A 23,872-nucleotide genomic window follows, 5' to 3' on the forward strand; every position below is an offset into this window, starting at 1 on the left:
AATACTGTTTTTTTTTTTTAGTTTCAAAATATATATTTTTTCTTTCTCAAACGTCAACATATTTTGGTGGATGTTGTGTGATAAATCAACTCAAAGAAGTGCATTGTGGTGAAGCAGGGAGCGAAGGATGTGCGATTTTTAAAAGTTCTTAAAAACAAAAAATCTGAAAAGCATGACATGCACTTTCTTTATCCTTTATTTTACTCTGATAATGCTGAACAAATGCAAAAGAGATAAATTCAAACTCCATAATTCTTCACCTTTTCACAATCCATTCTAAAACATTTACATGGTGGTTTTTAAGCATTCCTAAAACACACAAACAATAATCTATTGGTGTTTTTACACCTCATAGTCCAGAAAACTGCTTGATTGAGAACCAAAATCGCAACATTTTCAACCCCATGTGTCTTTCACCTGCTTTCTCTGAGGTTCCCTTGACTTGGACATAATCGGGAGCGATTTTAGTCCAGCTCTGGTGCAGCTGCAACCCAGCAGCTTTGGGACATCCACAGGCCTGATTCACCCACTGAGCTGAAGTTATGCCAAGAGGAAGAGACGGGGGAAAGCCCAGGCCTCCCTCTCTGCCCCGGGAGGCGGGCTGGGGGAATCACTCCTTGTTACATGTTGGGGGGTTTTGTGGGTCACCTCCATTTTTACAGCCTGGTTTCTGGGCTGTGACACCGGCACAGACACTTGATGTTATCGTAAGAGTGAAAATTGGAGTTATGAAAATGTAAAATGTTTTTGAAAGGTTTTATTTTTGAAAGGCTCCCCGGATGGGGGGAAGAGCAAACATCCAGGGACAGCTGATTGAGTAGCGGAAAAGAAATTAAATGTTCGACACTGAGAAAGAGCTAAATTGTTTCTGTGCAATATTAAACTCTTAAATGGCAGCGATATTCTGGTCAGGAAGCGTCACTGAAATGTGATGGGCGAGCCAGATGGTGGGCGGAGTGAAGCCGGGTCTATGGAGCTAAATTGGGGCCATAAATTTTGTTAAAAGAATAAAACGAAATTGGAACAATCCCACCATTAAATCTAAAAAGTAGTTCTGGAAAAAAAAATCTGTTTCACACTGTTTTATTTTCAGTTTAAAAAGTTTTATTCAGTTTAAAAATATTGTTTCCTTTTTCAAATATTTTTTCAGTTTCTAAAAAAATGTTCAGTTTCAAATATTTTTTCCGTTTCAAAATAACTTTTCAGTACATTTTTTTTCAGTTGAAAATAATTTTTCAGTTTCAAATAAATGTTTTTTTTTCAGTAAAATGTTTCTTTCTTTTGAACAAATTTTATGGCCCAAATTTAGCTCCATATAAGTCTCCACATTTTCTTTGTAACTCCTCCAAACTGCTTATTGCTTTTGAGTATTTTTCTTTTTTTTTTTGCAATCTTGTACTTTTTACTTTTACTTGAGTAATGTTATGGGTACTATGATTTCTGGGTCATTTACCCAGTGTGAGTAGCTTCACCGAATCATGAACAAACTGGTTTTTGCCAAAATTTCACCAAATACAGACATGTACTGTATTTGGACATGCACACAGTTTTTGTTAGTCTCATAAGTTATTTGTATGAATTTTTTTCATTTTTTTCACCAAATTTCCACGTAACCTTATAATTTGGTTTGTCTGATTATGTCATTTTAAAATATTAAACAATTGAGGTTTTGATCAGTTACTCAGTACTTGATTCGCCTTTTTACCAAATACATTTTTATTGCTACTTGAGTCATTTTTAAAAAATATGTTGAAGTAGTGCTAGTCATACTTGAGTACAGTTTTTGGGTTCTTTGCCCTCATCTGGCCTCAAGCTAGTCATGAGAAGATTATTTATTTTCTGCATTTTAGGTATTCATTGAGTGGCAGATTGGATTTTGGGTTTTATTTTGGTTGTATCAGAATAAAGAGGGATATGTGAAAATGCATTCAACAATTATCAGATGGAAAGATTGAAAAATGTGGAACAGTTCAAGCAGTATGAATGCATTTACAAAACCCTGTGATCAATTTCAAGCTGCCGAGTGAATAATAAATACTCTTGAGTGAGACATATTGCATATTGTTACACTTTTTTTTCACCTTCAGATTCTCTGCGACTTTCTGCCCACATATTTTCATTTCTGTGCTGTCCTCTCTCCCTCACCTTGCTGTTTTCTCCTTACAACTGATCTGGTTCCCTTCCCTTCACCTCCTGTACCTCCTTCTGCTTTTTCTCTGCAACACCGTAAAAAAACAAACAATCTGAAAAGCCATTTTCTCACTTCGTACCTCTTGCTCTGCTCGGTCGGATTGCCTGTCCTTTTTTTGCTCTCCTCTCTCCCTGAACACCGGAGAAAATAAACACTAAATCCTTTCCAAACTGAACCTGGTGGTTTGTAAAAACAACAAAAAGAGAAAGCTGATGTTCATTCACTAAAATCCAATCATTTTCAAATTAGGGATTGAAATCATGCAGAACTGAAAAGGATTATTTCATCCAATCTGTTTTTGCTCTTTTGGAAAATGGGCAAATGGCTCTAGACTTTAGCAATCAGTCATCTGAGGACAGTTTGCAGCTCGATGTTGTGATGATGCCGTGGTTAAAGACTGTCTTACGTCTCTGATGTTACATCAGACTGCTAATTTGCAGGGTTGATTGTGGCCAGCGACGCCAGACAGTATGATGAATGCAAACGGGCAGCAACGTTATGCATTAAAGATGACTTACAATCTGCATAACAACTCAAACAAGACGTAAAATAAAGCACTGCATATCATTTAAACAGAAAATACTGAAACGTATTTGATCAAAACCAATGAAATGAAAATGATTTTAAGAAAAACAATGTCTATAATTCACATTTAGCATACCCAGATTAAGAAACAAGCGGCGTTGGGAAGCAGAGATAAGCACATAAAGATAAATATACTGACAAAGATCATTTTAAATTACAAAGTGATGAGACAGAAGCACAAAACTGCTCTGCTTTTCAAAATTATGCCACCCACCCCTCTTAAACATTTAAACATTTGATCATATTTGGCATATTTAATGGGATTTATATAATAAACCAACAGAGAGTAGAGTGTAATAATAAAGTGGTACATGGTTTTAAACAGTAAAGCGTTGCTTACAGTTGTATTTAACCCTGATTAAACTGATGACACTAAATAAAATTCAGCCACCGAATTACACTGATTCAGATTTCACCAAATTCATAGAGTCCATTAATGATGGCTGATCTGCACTGATGATTTTAACGAGTTGAAAACTCGTAAATTTTGACTTCAGAATGCAAAGGGAATACATCGTTTTAATACCTGAGATGACGGTTTTATCCTTCATCACACATTGGGAAGAAATCAGCTGGTTCGTTTATTTCCTGTCATTTTTAAACGTTTTGTTCTGTAGCTAAGATAAAGAGTGCAAAATATAGGGTTAAAAACAACAAAATTTGAAAAATTGACAGATGATACCATTTTTATACTACCAACCTTGACAACACATTCCTGACCACTTGAAATATGCTATGACTTCAACGCATATTTTCATGGTAACAACTTAAAAATCATAATTAAAAACTGTCAAAAGGAGTCTTGGAGTGAATTATGCATTTATAGTACCAGATTATCCATGGTGTGTTATGCAAGTAAATACTCCCTGCCTCTCACCATTATCTCTAACGGAGCTAGATTAAGTTCTGCTTGTGAAATAGACTGAAATTTCTCCAGGCCGCATGCATGACCTTTACATAATGAAGCAGTTATTGCCACCAGAGGAGGACCAACCCATCTTAAAATGATAAAATTCATAACCAAGACAGTTTTTTATTTTCATTTTCTGTCCACACATTGCAGTGTTTTAGTGACTTCACTTGGATTTTGGGGAAAAAAGCGACTTGTTAAAATTTGTTAAAATAATTTCAAATGGACTTTTTTTATACAAAATTCAAATTTTTTGTACTTCCATTTGGCTTTTTACTGCTTCTAAAAACAACCCAAACTCTTAAAAAGACATCAAAACTTTTGTTTTGGCAATAGATCAAAAACCTCCAAAGTGCAACGTCACAAATCAGCAAGCACTTTCCGTTACCTAGCAACCCCAGTGAAGCCCAGCCCGTAACCTAGCAACCCAAGTAGAGCTCCCCAGGACGTTACTTTCAAAGCAACTCAATTCGGTTTTATTTATATAGCACCAGTTCACAGCAAATTTCATCTCAAGGCACTTTACAGAAATAATTTCAATTCAATCACACATACGTTTCAATTTGTCCGAGTTATCAAACAGTACAGTAAACTTGGTTAATTATTCAAAGTAGTTCAAAAGGTTTCTGTGTGGGCGTGCCGTGGTGGCGTAGCGGTTAGCGCGACCCATATTTGGAGGCCTTGAGTCCTCGACGCGGCTGTCGCGGACCCGACGACATTTGCCACATGTCTTCTCCCCTCTCCTTCCCCGTTTCCTGTCAGCCCACTGTCATATAAGGGACACTAGAGCCCACAAAAGACCCCCTGGAGGGGTAAAAAAAAAAAATGCTTCTGTGTAAGGATTAGCAGATGTGTTGTTGATTTTAAAGCAGTATACAGTTCAGTTCAGTATGCAGGACTGTGTACTGAACATGGCGACAGTGGAGAGGAAAAACTGAACCTGACTAAATGCAAGCTGCCATCTGCCTCCACTGACTGGTGGTTTGAGAAGGCAGAGAAAATACACAAAATGTATCTGCAATTTTAACCAAATAATTATTTCACAATATGCAAGAAAAAACTGTCCTCACCTGGTTAAAGAGCCAAATTTCTCTATTATTTTACTCACATTATCAAGTAAAAATAACAACTTATTTTACTTTAGAATAATTTAAATTCTGGTTTCAAATTGCACGAACAAAATTTCTGATATGATAATAAATTTTATTAAACATCAGAATGAATTCAGCTCAGAAACATTTAGTGTGAACAGGACATTATCCTCAAGCTTTAAAATAAACATTTGCTTTAATAAAACACAAGAGTCAGATCAATGTAACGCTCTTCCATCTCAGGATACAGAAACATGACGCTAAGCATTCTGGGAAATAGTTCCCACTCCTGTCTTCTTCTTCTTTCAGTTTTTTAAAGTGCTAATCTAAAAACTCCAGTTTCTTCAACTCTTGGAGGTTTGACAAAATTAATAGAAAGTTAACACAACTTACTGCTGTAAGTTTATCTTTCACAAACTCACATTTAGGTTCAAAATCTAAAACTTTAAATTTATTCGACTTAAAGAGTGAAAGACAGTAGACACAACTAAATGCAGCACAAATGTTGTACAGTGTAGACACTGATTGGTCAGATTGATGTTGACTCCTATGTTCAATAATCACATGGGTGTGGTGGTTTTGGTTGCACTTTCTTTAACTTTGAAAACTTTTACAATTAAGCATTTTAATAAATCATTGGGAAATTATCTTACTAATTGAGACTTAACTCATCTTCATCTGTCGTTGTCCCAGTCATTATCAGGCCGCAGCAGCTATTCTTAGAAATGATTTTTCACAGAACACTGTTATGGTTTCCCATCATCTAATTTCCTCCATTATAGAGTCAACCGCAGGGTCAACTCTCACCACACTCAGACAACATGAGGAAGAGCTCCTCTGTGGATTCCTGCTCATTTTCTCAAGAGGCGTCCTGCTGGTGCTGAAAGCAGAGAACAAACATATCATGCCGCTGGAGAGGACACGTCAGGAATCTCAAAACCTCTTCAACACACTCAGTCCCTCCGACAAAACTACAACCCATTAAGGCCCAGCGCAGCGGAGAGCTGGTGAGCGTCCGCATGTGGGCGGCTGAGTGACATCCTGTCAGAGTTTGGCTTTGATAGAAGGGAGTCACAACTTTCTGCTGCTTTTTTAAAGGTCATTTAAAGTCCAGCAGGAGACCTTTAAATTGTAGATGTTCTGAACAAAATAAAAAATGAAGTGTTGGTTGGTTAAAAATGATGAAATGCCAGCATACGGTCTTCTTTCTGTGCATTTGGATCGACGTGATAATAACATTTTGAACGATATTCAACAAGTCATTGATCCGGATAATTCATCAAGAGCAGCTTTTCTTCTGAAGTCAAGAAATTGAATTCGAGGAAAACACAATTAGATTATTTGTCTCACAAAATTGTGACAGTTTTAACAAATATACTGTAAAACATTTGAGTTGCATTTAGACACAACTAAATGCAACTCAAATCAATGTAGTGAGTTTAATATTTTGAAGCTAAATGTGAGTTTGTGAAAGATAAACTTACGTTGTGTAAGTTGTGTTAACTTTCTATTAATTTTGTCAAACCTCCAAGAGTTTAATAAACTGGAGTTTTTAGGTTAGCACTTAAAAAACTGAAAGAAGAAAAAGACAGGAGTGGGAACTATTTCCCAGAATGCTTAGCGGCTTGTTTCTGTATCCTGAGATGGAAGAGCGTTACATTGATCTGACTCTTGTGTTTTATTAAGGCAAATGTTTATTTTAAAGCTTGAGGATAATGTCCTGTTCACACTAAATGTTTCTGAGCTGAATTCATGGTGATGTTTAATAAAATTCATTATCAGGTCAGAAATTTTGTTCATGCAATTTGAAACAAGAATTTGTAAAGTAAAATAAGTTGTTATTTAAACTTGATATTGTGAGTAAAATAATAGAGAAATGTGGCTCTTTAGTTATTTTCTTGCATATTGTGAAATAATTACTTGGCTTACGTTGCAGAATTAAGTTAAAACTCACAATTCAAGATGAATGAACTTAAAAAACAATGTTTAGACAACTTGTCTCTTGTTGAATAAACTTCATAAACTTTAATTTCTGAGTTAGAACCAAAACTATTTACTTGTCGACTTAAATTACATTTTCAATACAGCAGGTGGACTTTCATTTTCAAGTAAAGCCAACTTCAAATGTTTTGCAGTTTTTTTTAATAAAAGTTACATACTTCAGCTTTAACGTGGTGAGTTTGAGTGTTTGGCCTCTAAATACATAATACAACCTTTATGTAAATTTACGAATTTGGAAAAAAGCAACAAAAACATTCTTATAAGAAATGATCTAATCCTAATCCTACCTGATTTTTAAAACAGCAACAGTCAGTGAAATCTGCTTCAGTACTGAAGTATGACTGAAAAATGTCCTCCTTCCCATGTACAACGACACACAATCATGCAGCTAACAATGTCTGCAGGCGACGTGTGTGAGATGCATGAGAACCTAAAAACAGGCCAGATTATTGATGTCTAACTGCACAGCGTGTTTCCAGTGCAGTTAACAGCCCTGCTGTCAGCAGCCCTTTTCATGTCTGCCCTCTTGGTTTTTCTGTTGGCCTTGATCTCAAACTACAGACACGATCGGCACAGAGAAAAGAGGACGGCGTATTAGAGTCGCCATGAGTGCCCTCTCTTTCTGCATCTCTCTGTGCCCATTAGGAACCAGAGCTCTGTCCCCCGTCATTGGATTAACTCCCATGGTCTGCCAGAGTGTTATTACCCGAGCTCCTCCGCTTTGCCGAGTGCACAGAAACCCCGCTCTCACCTAGTAATTTGAGTCAGACAGGCTCATCGGGGCAGGAGACAACAGCGAGACGGGAGAGTGCTGCTGCTGCTATCGGCAGATATTTGTGTCCTCCAACGCCTTGATTACACAAGCAGATAGAGTGCATGCCTGGCAGAGCCGATGGTCATGGGAACGAATCACGCTCATTAGGCTCCAGCCTCCTGCAGGTGGAGGGATCTGATAGTCGTCAGGAAACAAAGAGAAACGCTAGCCGAGCCGCTAACAGGGAGGATGAACGACCCCCAGACACGGTCTGCTCACTGAGACCACAAACAGGAAAAAATTTTATATTAAAGGTGACCTATTAGTCTATGGCCGATACAAAAGATGTTCATGACATTTTTCAGTCATCCTCAGATAATGAGATTTTAGTTAATATTTTGTGCTCATTTCAGAATGAGCCGTTTTAGGGCCTCTATTCACTTCAAATCCAAATGAGCAACCAACTCAACATTTACACTGTGAAAATGTCTGCAGAAGATGCACAATGATACAATTGTACAGCTTTGAAAAGCAGAAGTGGGGCCTCCTGCGCAAGCAACAAGAATGCAGCAAGTGGTTTCTGGATAGTAAGTCAACACCAAAACACTTGTCTTTTCCAGCAGCCATTGTAAAGCACGTACGACAGTAAAACCAGCTCAACAAATGTACTGGAACTCCACTTGGGTTGCTAGGTAACGGGCTGGACTCACTGGGGTTGCTAGGTAACGGTGTAGTGCCCGTCAAATGTGAGAACAAGTCATTTTCCAGACACCAAATGAGATTTTTTTAAAAATTCATGCCAGAAAACTGCTTTGTTTTTGTTTTTTAAGCGCCTAAGCTGTTTTTAAAGCAAAAAAGTTCATTTTGCTTTATAGGGTCCCCTTTAATCAGTAAGACTCAGTGATTTTTATTTCTCCTGTAACAGATCAGGAGATTTCACTATGTTGGGAATATTTTTTATCCCCAGCATGTTGTAAAATATTCCAAAAGTGAATTTTGGATCATATTAAAACCTCAGGGTAAACTTTGAGTCACTCATTTGCTCATTCAGGCAGGAAACAGGCAAAGGGAAATGACTCGGCTCGTAAAAAGAGATTGGAAACAGCTTTAATTGCACAGGAGCTCAATTGTTACTGTAAACATTTTAGTCATCGCTGGAGATGTGCATGAGAAACAACGCAAAGGGAGAAATCTCCGGTGACACAACACGACAATCCGAGCATCGTGTTTAGGAGCTGCAGAGAGCGTGGGAGTGGATTTCCCCTCAAATGGAGACGCAGCAGGCCGTGAACGTGCATCGCACCAACACTGGCTTCTCTCCGAGACGAGATCAGCCAGGATGTCCTCTCCGTTCCTCTCCTGGTTCTGGAGGAAAGGCTTTTCAGCAGAGCATGCTGACGGTCTTCCCTCCAGATCAGCGTGCTGGCAGGGCGTGAAAGCTGCTGCGGCTCAGCTGGTTCCACTTTCGGAGCACAGAGAGGCTTTCTGGAAACTGAGGAGGATAATTCAGACTGACACTTCCCCACCAACATTACCATATAAAATACATTATTTAAAAACGCTCCTGGCGGAGCAGAAGTATTATTCATAGTTCCTGTATCGCAGATATCCCGCATTTTATCAACTCACCTGTTTCATCTCTCTAAGGAGAGAGAGAGAGAGGGGGAAAAACAGGGTGCTGCAGATGAAGAGTTTCATCATTTACAGAGAAATATTGCAGTGATTTTTCTTTTTCTTGCTGCTTTTGATTGCTACAGAGTCAGTTCAGAGCAGACAGGTCTGCTTCTGATTTTTGATAAAATATTGAGAGCTCAGGGGTGTCCAAACTTTCTGTAACACCGGTCATAAATGTCAGGTTGAAACTACACAATTGCTGGTATGTTTTTATTTAATTATGATTGGAAAAACTATTTTATTTATTTATTTTTTTTACATGCTCTATAAACAATAAACTCAACTCACAGTACAGTATTTTAATGAAATAAGCAAAGCAATCAGAATTATGTAATTATTGTAGAGTTTGAACAAAAAAGCGTTTTGCAGGTTTGCCAAATTTAAAAGTAAACAATAAACCATATCTTATACTTTAAGACTGATCATATTTTTCTAGATTTTGTCCAATTTTGTTTGATTTCTTCTAAGTTCATTAAATGGTCGAAATTTCAGTAAAAGCCACTGGATATTTTTTGGCAGCTATTATTAATAAATTACATTCAATTGAAAGCAAAACCTGGATGAATACTTTGTGTTGCACAACACATTTTCCATTTTAACATTTACATTTTTTAATGTCCTGCCATCAGTGAAAACCTAAAGTTCAGACTATTCTCAAACAGTGACCAAGTAACATATCAGCCGATATAATTTGTAATATTTTTGAAACGTTTGACGACTTATAATTAAAATTTTGCTTGTTTGTTTCTCAATGGATGAAGGTTATTTTTATACATTATTATCCACATCATTAATAATCTTTTACACGCAGCAGGACGCATGTCTTTGCCGAGGGGCCGAGTTCTCCTTCATTAGTTTTAACCACAGCCTGCTGTGCATGGTCAGCTTTGTTAGACAGTTTCATTAGATAATTATCAAAGCTAATTAACTTATTAATTGGTGTTATATTGGCAATCACAAAGTCTCTGTGTTTTGCTACTAAAAGGCTTTACAGCGTGATAAAAACCTTTAGCCTCTGTTCAGACTTCTGCTTTTGCTTTTTGGCACGATTTAATGTTTCACATGATTAAATAAAAAATTACTATATTGAATACAAAAAACATTTTAAAATGATGATTCAATTTATAAAGGTAAAATAAAGCTACCCAAACCAACCTGGTCCGATTGGAAAATACTTGCCTTTCTAATTTGGAGGCCGTCAAACTGAGTAAAAAAATAATAACTTCAAAACTTTTTGCAATTAAAATTTCTCCTAAACAGAAACTGACAACACAAAGTAAATTAAAAAAAATCTCAAAAAGCAACACGACACGTTTTTATTTTAAGAAAATTAAAAACAGGCACTTCAGTTGAGACCAACGTTTGTTATTCAACAAACGACAAACTAAAATGGCATCTAATATCGGAGGGGAAATCACAGCTGACCAAGAATAACAAAAAGTAAAAAAAAAACACACATTTTGATGATTCCCAAGATTTTAAAAATATTTTCTTCATCCTGTTGCAGCTCAAGAAAAACCAAAGGAGCATTTCAGAATTAAAAAAAATAAATAAATAAAGATTTTGTAGCAGTCTAGTCAAAGTTCAGACTTTAATCCTGTTAAGCTGCCATTGAATTATCTTAACTAAATCATGCTTTGATTAACTCTTCCTTTCAATATTCAAATAAAATATTTGTTTTTGTTTTGTTCTCTAAAGTAACCAATTCAGTTACTTCTAAGTATTTCTTAAAGTTTCTTAAAGGCTTCATCTTCCAGAAGACATTCAAGTATAAAGCTCATAAAAGCAAATTAAGATTATCCATATATTTTTTTCTGAGTGTAAAGGGTTTGCTCCTTAGAGACAGAAAGTGTAGCAGTGATTGATCTTCTGCTCAATTACCTGTCCAGCACAGAGTACACAACCGACCGTCTAAATGAGTTTGCATTGACAGCACTGAGAAAGAAAAATACAAAGCAGAAACATTTTTCTCCTGGTAAATGCAACCACAACATGTTTATGTTGTTCTGTAAAACCATAGTCTGCATTTTCTTCTATGTCATAAAATCTCCAAACCTTTTCAGACCATTTTACATGAAATGGTCTGAAATGAAATAAAATAGTAATTCATATAAATCTGTTGTAATAAATTGATTATTTAGGTCTGTTATGGTCGTGAAGTCTTCATCCAGTTGGTTCCTGTTTTTCTCTACTCTCCTATGAAACCTTATTTTACAGCGATTGAAAGAATAATCGATCCTTCTTGTCCTTTTTCTATTACAACATGACATGTTTAGTAATCCGCTCTGCGGCTGATGACATCACACCCGGGCAACGCAAATAGAAAAATAAACATGGTTGTAAACAAAGAGACAAGAGTCAGGCACAGCTTCTTCTGGATGTAGTGATGAACTCAGACCTGAACCTTCAGAGTCACGTAAAGATAATTACAAAATCAGCCTTCTATCACCTGAAGAACATTTCCAGGATTAAAAAACTAATGTTCCAGCAGGATCTATACACTGTAAAACATCTGAAGTTGGTTTAACTTGAAAATGAAAGTCTACCTGCTCCCTGAAAAATTTAATTTAAGTCAGCAAGAAAATTGTTTTGGTTTTAACTCAGAAATTAAAGTTCATTGAGTTGATTTAACAAGAGACAAGTTGTCTAAACATTGTTTTTTAAGTTCGTTAATCTTGAATTGTGAGTTTTAGCTTAATGCTGCAATTTAAACCAAATAATGATTTCACAATACGCAAGAAAAAAACTAAAGAGCCACATTTCTCTATTATTTTACTCACAATATCAAGTTAAAATAACTTATTTTACTTTAGAATAATTTAAATTCTTGTTTCAAAATGTATGAACAAAGTTTCTGACATGATGATGAATTTTATTAAACATCACAATGAATTCAGCTCAGAAACATTTAGTGTGAACAGGACATTATCCTCAAGCTTTAAAATAAACTTTTGACTTAATAAAACACAAGAGTCAGATCAGTGTGACGCTCTTCCATCTCAGGATACAGAAACATGCCGCTAAGCATTCTGGGAAATAGTTCCCACTCCTGTCTTTTTCTTCTTTCAGTTTTTTAAGTGCTAATCTAAAAACTCCAGTTTATTCAACTCTTGGAGGTTTGACAAAATTAATAAAAAGTTAACGCAACTTACTGCTGTAAGTTTATCTTTCACAAACTCACATTTATGTTCAAAATCTAGAACTGGATCAATTTATTTGACTTAAACAGTAGGAGATAGAAAACACAACTAAATGCAACTCAAATGTTTTACAGTGTAGAAATTAATTCATGTGTTCATCTTTAGTTTAATTAATTACAGCAGCCAGAGCCGGATTTAGAATGATAAGGGCCCCTGGGCTAGAGCCAGTTTTGGTCCCAAAGAAAAAGCATTTCATTATGATATGATATGATATGATATGATATGATATGATATGATATGATATTAAGGTGTACAACATCAGCAGGTTTAAAAACATCCCATCTGACATGACTCCATTTTGGTCCCAAAAAATTTTATCTTCAGAATTTATTCCATTTATTTCTCCGAAGAGTTTTTGCGGTGCTAGTGGCTCGTATTTTTTGTGACAGTAGGCAGACAGGAAAGAGGCGGGGAAGACATGCAGCAAAGGTCGCCGGGACTCGAAACCACGACTTCCGCGTCGAGGACTAATGCCTCCAAACGTGGGGTGTGCTAACCCCCTGCGCCACCACAGCACGCCCTGTATTTGAGTATTTTAAGAATAAATAAAAATAAAATATGGCTTATAAGTAGGCCTGTTGCAATAAATCAATTAACCACATGATAAAATAAAACAAACTCGATGTTTTCTGTTTGCATTATTGGTTGTTTTCTTCCAGCTAGCCTGTTATCTGAAGGACAGTTTTGCTAACACAGAGTTCAGGGTCCATTTTATTTCTTTTGGTTGTTTTGTTTGTTTATTTTTGGACATTTAAGATGTCAAACCCAACAGTGTGTTCACAGGTCTGCCTTCAACGTCAGTCGTCCAGCTGCAGCTGATCCATAACGCTGCTGTTCGCGCTACTGAAATCATGAAGTGATCGTTAAATAATATGTAATCAGTGTCACCTGGTGGCGCCGTTTCATTTAGGATCTTGGCTCTGCACTGCGGGCGGCTCTTTTCCATCCACGTTTTTAGGAAATCTTAGAAACAGAAGGAGATGAAGGAGCAAACTCAGTTAAAAATGCAACATGAACGGGTCAGCTAAGCTGATAGACAACAGATGTAAAACACGTATCAAACTCGAGGCCCGCGGGCCACATCCGGACCACCGCAACTATTTATGTGGCCCTCAAGACTCTAGAGCAGGGGTGTCGAAACTTTTTGTCATCATGATTTTTGGTCATCAGCCAAAGATAAGGGAATGAAAATTAAAATCAAGCAAATAAAGTAGTCCAATTTTTTTCTAAATAAAAAAGGTTTTGCATGTTTGCTAAATTAAAAGAAAGGCATCTTGTTTTCACATTCTTTTGTGCTCAGTATAACACATTTATTATCAGTGATAAGAGCAGACTTTAGGGCCACTTCCTTTTGAAATGCTCTCTGTTTATAGTCAATTTTAGTGAATTAAATGGAAATTTATTGTGTTTCAGCAAAGTCAGTAAAAATCTCTGTTAAACAAGAATTTACTTGTAATAAAAGCTTGGTTATTAAAAAAACAAACACTTTGTATTATAACAAATTTTTCCCATTATGAGAAAATGATGGAAATAATTTCATCCTGATTTAAAAATAAAAAGTCAACTTGGCCAAATTTCCATCATTCTCAAACTGCTTTTAGGGCCACACAAACACAGACCAAGGGCCACAAATGGCCCCCAGGCCGCACTTTGGGCACCCCTGCTTTGGAACGCCATAAAAATCTAATCAGTTTTTTTTGCATAATGTCAAATTACAACGTGAAAATATGTTAAATATGTGATTTTAAGACCTACTCATCATATGTTGAGAAAGCTAAGCTAATTACTAAACCATCCCTACGTTTTTAAATTCACCTTCCAGGTGTTTACACTGAAAGACAGCGATCTGTTTCCAGTTAGCGAGGGAAACCAACAACCTCTCCTCTCTGCTGAGGCTCAAAGGTTTGGGTAAACGTTGTTTCTGCTGCAGCATCGGTTCCTTTGAAAGCTCTGCTTGCTGCAGAGTCGCTCTGTCTCGGTTTCATCAGCAACACAAGGATGAGATTACATTTCCTGGGAAAATTGATTTAACCCAGAGGTTAATTCTTCAGGTACAGAAATGGACATGTTCCTTCTTCAAAGAACACAAAGAAACAAAGCGGAGGATGATCTCTGGACCGAGAAATGTCCTCGCATCGTTTCGCAAAATGAGCTTCCGCCAGAAGAGCAAACGTATTCCTGGAAAAGTAAAACAACAACTTTACATAATCCTGGCTGGTAGTTACTGGTGTTTATAAGGTTCCACTGATTTTAGTTATTGCTGTTATTATTTTTTTAAAAACTGTCTGGGATGAAACCTTCATTAGGCTGCACAGTGAAAATGACTCGTAAAGGTCAACTTGTGATTGACGTTTTTCTAATTAGCTCCTGGTTTCCAGCTCTTGCTCCATTTTTAAATCATTTTCTATTTTTACCCATAAATACATGGTGCACAACTTATTTCTGCTGCTCCATAAGAAGCACTTTCTGCACCAGATGAAACCTTCAAAAATGTAAAAACAATTTACACATCAATGCAAAAAAAAAAAAAAAATCAAAACTTGACTCTGGGAGTTTTTAGATAAACATGAAACATTACAAACCAAAACCCGTACATGTGCATTTTTATTCCTCCAGTTAAACCTGATTTAATTTCAGGTCACTTTAGTTAAATTTCTTGGTAATAATTTCTTTACTGAACGTCTCATATTTAGATGAGGGTAAAGTACTCCAAAAAATAAGAGTAGCATCTTTAACGTATTTTTACTCAAGTGAAAGTAAAAAGTAGCTGTCCAAGAAATTACTTAAGTAAAAGTAGAAAAGTATTTGGTAAAAAGTTTACTGAGTACTGAGTAACTGATTAAATAATTAATCATTTAATATTTAAAAATTACGTCGTCAGACAGACCGAAATATAACGCTAAGTCAAAATCTTGGTATTTTAAGAACAAAACTGACAATAATTCACATAAGTAACAAAAAAATATCAAATTCAGGCAAAATAAAATTTTTTCCAAATCATTTTCTTTCAATAAAAAACTTGTGAAACTTTAACAAAAACTGCAGGTGTGTGTCTGTGTCTGGTGTATTTTTGGTTAAAACATGTTTATTCATTCAGTGAGTAGAAAATCCTGAAGTATTACTAAAGTAAGAGTAGAAGTACTACATAATAAAATTACTCAAGTAATAGTGAAAAGTACATTGTAGTAAAAATATTTTCTTCAACACAGTTACTCAAGTAAATGTAACTAGTTTCTACCAAACTCTGCTCGTATCTGACAACAGAAATGACATTTATAGCTCGATAAAAGTCGTTGTTATGGAAATTGCTTTATGTATCGCCTGGCCCTTTAAAGCTGATAAAAACAGGAACCCAACGTTATCAATCTGAGTCTGTCGTTCTGCAGCTGCAGGCAGGAGAGCGTCGCATCAGCGTTTAGTATTTGCCACCTTCTAGTTGGTTAAGAATAGCATCATGTTCTCCAAGAGCCAAAACACAATGAGGCTCATTAATGTGGAACATCCAAAACATTTAGCTGGAATCAAGGCCTGTTTTTTAAAAATACACACAGTGATCTTGGATCCAGTTCAGGTCCTAGACGGGGGTGTTTTTCACGTCTCATAATTGCTTTGTTGCTCCAAAGATGCACTGAGGTAACGATCCGGGGTCAGAGTCGGCCTGGGGGGATCAGGGTGTGTGTGTGAGGTAATAGGAGCTCTTAGAAAATGACTCATGCTGTTATCTCATCACGCGCTGACATAAACAGATCTACACGTAAAAAATGCGACCACCTGAGGATGACCAAAGCTGCAGCCGACTTTGAAAAGGAAAAGATCAACAGATTGGGGAAGGTCAAACCAGTTTATGTCAGGACTCTGGGTTTGGGTTTGATCTTCTTTAGCATTGTGTTTTAGTTCACGTTAGCTTAGCCGTTCATGGTCATTTTAGTTATTATTTGGATGTAACTTGCTTTCCTCTTTTCAGCCCCCCTGTAGTATTTCTAGCTATGTTTACTTTTCATCCCAGTTTCAGTTATTCTTAGATATCTGAGTTTATGTATCTCTTTCTTCATTGATTCTAGCTAAGTCAATTCTTTGGTCTTTCTAGTGATCCCTTATTTCAGTCCCCCTGTAGTATTTCTAGTAATGTTTATTTCTTAGTTATTTCATCACTCTAGGTTCAGTTATTTATTACATGTCTAAGTCTAGATATACCTTTCTAGTAGTTCCAGTTAAGTTATTTAGTCCTTCTGTCTCCCGCCGTAGAGTTTCTATCTTTTCTTGTCTGGTTACTTTAGGTTGAGTTCTGTTATGTCTGCATTCAAGCCCGTCTTCCTTTAGTAATTCTAGTTAGTCGCTGTTATTGTTGTTAGATCTGCCTGGTTTCTGTTTAGGTTTGTTTGTTTTTCCTTCATGTCTTTTTCTCTTCTAGTTTATCAGGTTTTCTTTAATATTAGTGTTTCTTTAGTTTTAGAAGGATTTCCAGCTCCCTGGTGTTTCCTCCCTCTTGTTTTCCGCAGTATTTCTCCTTTGCTTCCCTGCGCCATCTCCTCCCCGCCAACTACTCTCACCTGCAATCAATCATCTCATCTAGTTAGGTCCATTATTCCGTTTGCCACCTCCCAGTATTTAAGCTCCTCTATCCCAGTCACAACTGGCCAGTCTGTCTTGTTACCCTGCCTGTCACGTCCCTTATGCTCCTTAGAATCTCCTTGTGTCTCCGTTTTGGATTTACTTTGGATTGTTTTGTGTTCCCCTTGGATGTTCTTTTTTTTTGTAAGTTGAACTCTGTTTTTGTTAATTAAATATTCACTACGTTTTTACCTGCTGCTTTTGTGTCCGCCACACCACATCATGACAGTTTAAGCTCAGGAAGGAGCTAAAGCAGCAGGTGAGTCGAGCTCAATTTCATTTTGGGCCAAATAAAGATCATGAATGCTCTTAAAGGGCCGGTTGTGCCAGAAACTGTTAAAAAATCCGTTAACGGACTGTTAAAATATAAATCAATTCTTAAAATTAAATAGTATTGAACATCTTTTCAGTCCCTCCAGGATTTTCCGATTGTTTTTGGGATTTAATGCAATAAAAATCTAAGTGTTTGTGGTACTAATTAAGAAATATTTGCACTTCTGTATGATGGGCAATGTGTCTTTTTATTACTCGTTATTATGGATTATAACTTGACATCATGTTAGGCTGAGGCAGCTGTTTCGTAAAAGTAAGAAATAAAAGATCCAACCTGGATCCAAAATTTTTCACCATTTTTGCCAAAAATCTGCAGTAAAATATGTAATTATGCATTAGCGTGAAAAAGTGCTGGATTTGTTGATTTTGCGTGAATTTCCACGATAATTCGCAGGAAAGTGGAGCGACTGATTGATGTAATTTGACCGTAAAGAGAAAAACTGCTTTGATTTCACTGATAAAATAATATTTAAGCACACTGTTATCTTGACGGTTCTATTTATAACTGATGGTAATAATTTCATCCTGATTTAAAAATAAAAAGTCAACTTGGCCAAATTTCTATCATTTCTCATACTGCTTTTAGGGCCACACAAACACAGACCAAGGGCTACAAATGGCCCCCAGGCCGCACTTTGGGCACCCCTGCTTTGGAACGCCATAAAAATCAAATCAGTTTTTTGCATAATTTCAAAATGCACTACGGCCCGCCATAGCTCTCTTTGGCGGGCCGTATTTGGCCCCTGGGCCTTGAGTTTGACACGTGAGCGAAAGCTTTCAGGCTCTCTGTGTTCAAACTGGACAGAATGTTATTTACACACAGAGTTTGATACAAATTACATTTACTTGAAAATTAAAAATTTACTTTTAGGAGTATTTTTACTATGCTGTACTTTTTACTTTTACTTGAGTAACTTTATTATGAAGTATAACCAGAGCCGGTCCAAGGCATGTGCGAGCTAAGTGGCTGATTAGGGACCCAACACCAAAATTAGCCCCACAGGAATAACATTTATTTTATTTTGCAGTGATAGATTGCAGGTTTTGCATGTTTTACACATCTCTTCCAAATTAAAAAAGAAAAGATATCAAACTTGCTAACTCGTTTACTGTAAATTAAATGTTTGTCTGCAGCTCATACTTTCAAATAGTTAAATTAATATGCCACACTTAAACAGCACTCTGCATTTCAAAATGGGAATTAATTAGAGCATCTTTGCTTGTTTGCTTCTCCTATAAGGTTGAAATCAGCAGCTGTAATAACACCAGTATGATATAAACTAAACACAAGCAACGATAATAATAAGTATGTAGCCTAATAATAATAATAATTTCTGCCTGTAGACATTAGACTTTACAATCCCCAAGTCTGAGTAACTTAAATCTAATTTTATCTTTGCACTCATTTATAGATTAACATATTTGCATGTAAATGCATTTTTTTTTTTTTTTAATTATTTGTATTTTTTATATATTCAGTTATACTGAATTACATGCATCACTCTCAGGTTTACATATATATTATTAACTTTATCTCTTATGGTTATATTTGTATTATTAATGTTTAACACCTCCCCCCTCTTTGGGAATCTATTAAGTATATTCTGTTCTGTTACATAGTTTAGCCTAGAAATGTTAACACGTCTGGTGTCGACTTGTTGGTATTAAAATTTGCTCAGGGTCCCAAAAAGTCTTGTGCCGGCCCTGAACATCACTGCTCTTAATTTCTGGATTCTCTGCTCACTGTGCTTTACTTCACTGAACGAAGAACAAATTTGTTTCAACCAAAAATTTACCAGAAACCTGCAGATTTTGTTTCTTTTGCCCGACTTTATTCTGTAATTATGTTTTTTTTTTTATATTAATTATTTTCATTTTGGTCTTTAAAATAGGAAAATTTCCACATAACTTTATATTTTGGTCCTAATGATGATGTAATTTTAAAATATGAAATGTTTTGATCAATTACTCAACTGGCCTTTCTACCAAATACTTTTTTATTCTTGAGTAATTTCTTGGACGGACATTTCTGAGTAAAATGTTTGGATTCTCTAAACCTCTACACACATTTCCTTTAATCCCAAACTTGTGAAAATGCTTTACAGAGTTCATACGCTGTTTTATTTTAGATATCGTTTTATTTCTTTGTTTTCTCAGACAGAGCTGTGTTTTACTCTGTCGCCTGAAGTGGGCCCGATCCATTTTACACGATAAGGATAAATCCTAATTACAACGTTAATTTATTCAGTTCTGTTCATTAACCTCTGGATGTGAACCACTATCTGTAGAAAAGGAGAAATTAACGTGTTTTTTTTTCTTTGTGATTTTTTTTTCTTGATTTACTTTATGAACAGCCTGATGTTCCTTTTATGTGTTTTCTGAGTGAAATACTTTGAGCTGCTTTGGTTTGTAGAAATTATGAAACATTAAAAGAGATTTGCTTTTTTTTGTGAAGCAGGTAATCTTCTTATTTTTGGGTTTCAGATTTTATTCATATTTTGTCCTTGACCAGGTCAGACACATTTAGCTTTTGACTATTGGATTTGTTTTTCTTTTCCAAATCAGAGGTGTCCAAAGTGCGGTCCAGGGGCCATTTGTTGCCCTTGGACTGATTTCTTGTGGCTCCCATCTGATTTATTTTAAATCAGAGTAAAATTTGTCATTCATGTGGTTTTGATGCAATGGAAAATGTTAAGTACAGCACAAAGTATTTGTCATTTTTCAACCAAACTTTTGTAATAAGTTAAGTAATAAGTCTATCCTGAGACTTTTACTGAATTTTTTTTATTTGAGTTATTGAACTTGGCAAAAAAATAACAAGCGTTTTGAAAGAAAGTGACCCAAATTCTGTTTTTATAACTGAGAATAAATTTGTTCAAACGAGGACAAAATAATGTGAAAACTACATTATTTTCTTGTAGTATAGAAAATGTGTAAAATCCTAGTTAGAATAAGACCCTTTTCTACAAAATTAAATAAATCTGTCTACTTTATTTTCTTGTTCTTAGTTTTTTATTTTGTAATTTGGACGTAATGATTTGGACACCCCTGCTGTAAACGAAGGTCAGTTTTCCTCTGCTGCTTCGTTTGAACGTGTTTAATCTGCATCAGCACAGAGATGTAATTTTATCCCATACCCTACTTTGTCTCGACTTTGTAAATTAGTTAATAAAAATATTTACTGTATTTTCTGGACTATAAGCCGCCACTTTTATCCCACGGTTTGAACCATGCGGCTTACAGCCCGGTGCGGCTTTTCTGCAGATTTTTCTTCAGCCACCAGGGGGCTCTTTAGCAGGAAGTGATTCATTGGAAGTCAAAATTGGAAATCAAAGAAGAAAGCGCTAATTTTCATTTAGAACAAGGACATGCTAGCAGCAGGCACGACGGAGAAATTTCTTCAAACTCATCATGGAAACCACAAGAAGAAGTTCACATGATGCAGCTTGGTGCGGCTTATAGTAAGGTGCGCTCTATAGTCCGGAAAATACGGTAACGTTAACAGTTATAAACACAAGTCGTAGTTCCTGTTTACGTCCAATAAAGGGGTTTTAGGTAGGACTCTGAGATGAGTTGATTTTATGATTATAATTTTATAGAATTTGGGGGTTTTGAAGATTTAATTTATGGACAATATGGAATTTTTTTTCAACAATTCACTCATTGGGTTTCGTAGTACGGAGTGATATCAGAACACAGGGCGGCCATTTTAAATGACAAGCGTATTTTACAACTACCATTTATTTTTTACAACTTTTATTTATTTGGAATTTGGATTTAGGTCAAATTTAGACTAAGATTTTTCTTTTTAAATTATGAGGTTAAAGTCACAATATTACATGAATAAAGCAGTAATGTTATGAGAACTTTAACACAAGAAATAACAAAAAAAAACTATCCAAGCTTTGTTCTCATTGAAACAACTTTTTTCTTTTAATTTTAGGACTTTCTTCTGGTAAAATTGTCTTTGTTCTGCTTATTTTACAACTATATTTCTGTAATTAAACAAAAAATATCACAGTCTCGCCCTCATACTCTGCCGTAAAACTCTCAGAAAGGACGATTGAAGTAAAAGACAAGAAAAAAAATCGATTGAAATCAGATCTGGAGATAATTGGAGATATTATCTTTAAGTCTCATCGCCAAGCCCTGGTTGTAGGCTAACACCATGTTGAATTATGATTTTGGTTGGTTGAAAAACATAATTAATGAGCAACTTGAATAAAAATTTTAAGATTTGCTACCAAAAACCAAGCAGCCACTCACGTTTTGCCTCGGCTGAAAAGACGCTGGCGCAGTAAAAAGGCCAAAGTGGAGAGAACCATGATGGTGGTGCACATGGTTCTCAAAACCCTCCAAAAACACAGCAGCTTCAACACAAACCATCCATGCTGCAAGCAATCCAAACTGCAGAGATGACGACTGTTCCTGCCAGCAGGTGTTTGTCTTTCCTCTGTCCTGCTGCTTGGATCAGCAGCACTGCAGGATTAGCAGATTATTCAGCCTAAGCTACTGTGTGGTGTGTGAGCATCCATCACTCAGTTTGCATGTTCAGAGTCTTTAATCAACATCTTCACTGTGATTGAACCTTGTTACAGTAATGAGCCGCCTACTGCTCTGACTCAGCCAACCCACACGTTTAGTTTAAGACGTTCATCCTGATTTCATGTGTTCACAACTTCTTCTGATAAGGATTTTATGAGACTTTTTGGGCAGGAAAGTGGTGCAGGAAAGGTTAGTGAATATCGCATTCAGACAGTTTCCTCAAACTATTTAATGCCTAGGACCACTTAAGGTAAGGTATTTTATTTATGTAGCACATTTTCAGCAACAAGGCAGTTTAACGTGCTTTGCATGACTTAGAAGGAAATACAAAACAACAAAACCAAAGACAAAAAGGTAAAAGAATAAAACTACATATTGGTTCCCCTTGTTTACTAAGAATAATAGTCCATAATTTATAAAATACAAAAAAGCTGTTTAATGAAAACAAAACTTGGATAGTTTTTTTTGGGTTTGTTTTTTGTGTTGACATTCTCAAGACATTACTACTTTATTCATGTGATTTTGTGACTTCATCCTCATAATTTAAAAATAAGAAAAATCTTAGCCTGACACATATTTCAACCTCAATTCAAATATCAAATAAACAGAAGTTGGATTCTTGTTCTGATTAAACTAAATTTTGGTTCTCCGGGTCTGATGCATGTTCTGGGTTGTTAAATATTTTCTAAGTTTGTTTTAGATTTGTAAACTAACAGGAGTTTTTCTGGGTCTTGCTCCGGTATTAAAAGCATAAAGCTGAATGTTGGCCTTAAGTAATAAGTACTCCACATTTTATAAAAGTAATAAACTAATAATTTTTCTGTTTTAAATAAACCCTCGCAGACCAACTTGAAATTGCCCCCACGATAACACGATATCTTAACATATTGAAAATATTTCTCTGTACTCGTTGTCTTTGTTCCTCCAGACATGAAGGTGGCGCTGTTTTGTAAATGTGGCATGCTGCTTCTTAAATCCTGAACACTGAGAGCATTATATGTTAATTTGGAGTCATTTGTGAAATTTTGATCTGATCTTTTAGTAATTTTGCTCCATATTCTCTCCATTTGTAGATGCTTCACTGCAAAAACACAAAATTTTACCACATAGTTTTGGTCGAGTTTACAGTGCAAATATCTTGGTACACTTGTAATAAGACAAAACTAACAAGTAACTTTTCAGCAAGATATAAAAGCTTGTTAAAGTCAATAATTCCTTAATATTGATTTTAAAAAGTGCTTGTTCCACTGGTAGATCAGTTCACTTATTACAAGATACTTTCCCCATGTTTTAGTGAAATAATTTACCAATGGAACTAGTAATTTTCATCAATATTAAGAAATTATTGACTTAAAACAATATGCTGTATCTTGCTGAGAAGTTACCTGTAAGTTAGTTTTGTCTTATTTCTAGTGCAATAAGATATTTACACTGTAAACTAGACCGAAAATGGTGAGATTTTGTATTTCGGTATTGTTACTGGCATAATCCTTTCCATGTTTATAGATGTTAATTCCTTTGTTTTTGAATTTCTTCAGATGTGGCTGCAGTGTGTTGCTTTCTGAGATCTCGTAGTTTATTTCATGTTGTTTGATCTGAGGAGTGGCATTGAACCAAAATATAAGAATAAACACAGTTTAGCTTTTCACAGTGTCAGGCAGGTTTAAACTGAATTAAAAATATTTTCTTCAAGTTTGTTCAATTTTAAACATTTCACAAAAACCAAAGAATTATTTTATAGAACAAATATATTTTCGCATCACTTTAAACTTTATACAGAAACTCAGAATTACTCACTTATTGCTTTGAGCCATTGGTTTTTATAAAACACCGGCTCTGTGAAGCTTCAGCCCTAATTGTCAGGAATCTCTTAGTGTCTCTCCACTGACACAAAGTTTGAATAATTGGAGATTTTTCCAATTAGGTGGCATGAGTTTGTCCCAAAGCTGCAGATGAGATGCACAGCCACATCGCTGC

The 23,872-nt window shown here is 35.8% G+C and overlaps 2 long non-coding RNA genes across 2 annotated transcripts; one reads left to right on the forward strand and one right to left on the reverse strand.

Annotated features, from left to right (window-relative positions):
- The first annotated feature begins 1,214 nt into the window (after positions 1-1,214).
- Positions 1,215-17,616, forward strand: LOC116720285 (uncharacterized). Its single transcript, XR_004339366.1, has 3 exons — positions 1,215-1,319; positions 11,872-11,874; positions 17,605-17,616. It is a non-coding gene; the product is annotated as an uncharacterized LOC116720285 (long non-coding RNA).
- On the reverse strand, positions 8,618-21,880 carry LOC116720287 (uncharacterized). The gene is made up of 3 exons (XR_004339367.1): positions 21,617-21,880; positions 13,295-13,369; positions 8,618-9,024 (listed from the first exon to the last, which is right to left on the reverse strand). It is a non-coding gene; the product is annotated as an uncharacterized LOC116720287 (long non-coding RNA).
- Positions 21,881-23,872: the final 1,992 nt, after the last annotated feature.

This window comes from Xiphophorus hellerii, chromosome 5 (assembly GCF_003331165.1).
Source record: "Xiphophorus hellerii strain 12219 chromosome 5, Xiphophorus_hellerii-4.1, whole genome shotgun sequence".
NCBI lineage: Eukaryota > Metazoa > Chordata > Actinopteri > Cyprinodontiformes > Poeciliidae > Xiphophorus > Xiphophorus hellerii.